Genomic DNA, 583 nt, shown 5'->3' on the forward strand with positions numbered 1-583 from the left:
GATTTAGATAGGAGAAGAAATTAAGGTTGCCCTCAGCCAGATGAAAAATGGTAAAGCTACGGGACCTGATGAGATCCCAGTGGAAATCTTCAAATGCTTGGGGGAATTTGGAGAGGATATGCTGTGGGATCTGATGAAAAATATGCACAGAAAAGAATAGATGCCCAAAATGTGGAGGAATATCTTTTTAATACCCATATTTAAAGAAAAGGGGATGTACAAAACTGTAATAATTATAGGGCAATCAATCTCCTCCTACATACTATGAAGCTTTGGGAAAGGAATATAGAACGGAGGCAACGGATACAATGTTTGCATCAAGGCAGTTAATGGAAAAATATAGAGAAGGACAAAAGAAATTACATAAAATATTTATCAACTTAGAGAAGGCATACGATAAGAGTTCCACGTTAGGAGATATGGAAATGTTTGAGAGAGGGGAACACCAGAGAAATATGTGAGACTGATCAGAGCTATGTAAGAAGGAGCATGTACACAAATAAGGACAAGTGCTGGTTTTACCGAGACGTGTGAAGTGGTGTCGGGATACACCAGGGTTTGTCATTATGCCCCTACTTGTTTA

This window comes from Palaemon carinicauda, chromosome 16 (assembly GCF_036898095.1).
Source record: "Palaemon carinicauda isolate YSFRI2023 chromosome 16, ASM3689809v2, whole genome shotgun sequence".
Lineage (NCBI taxonomy): Eukaryota > Metazoa > Arthropoda > Malacostraca > Decapoda > Palaemonidae > Palaemon > Palaemon carinicauda.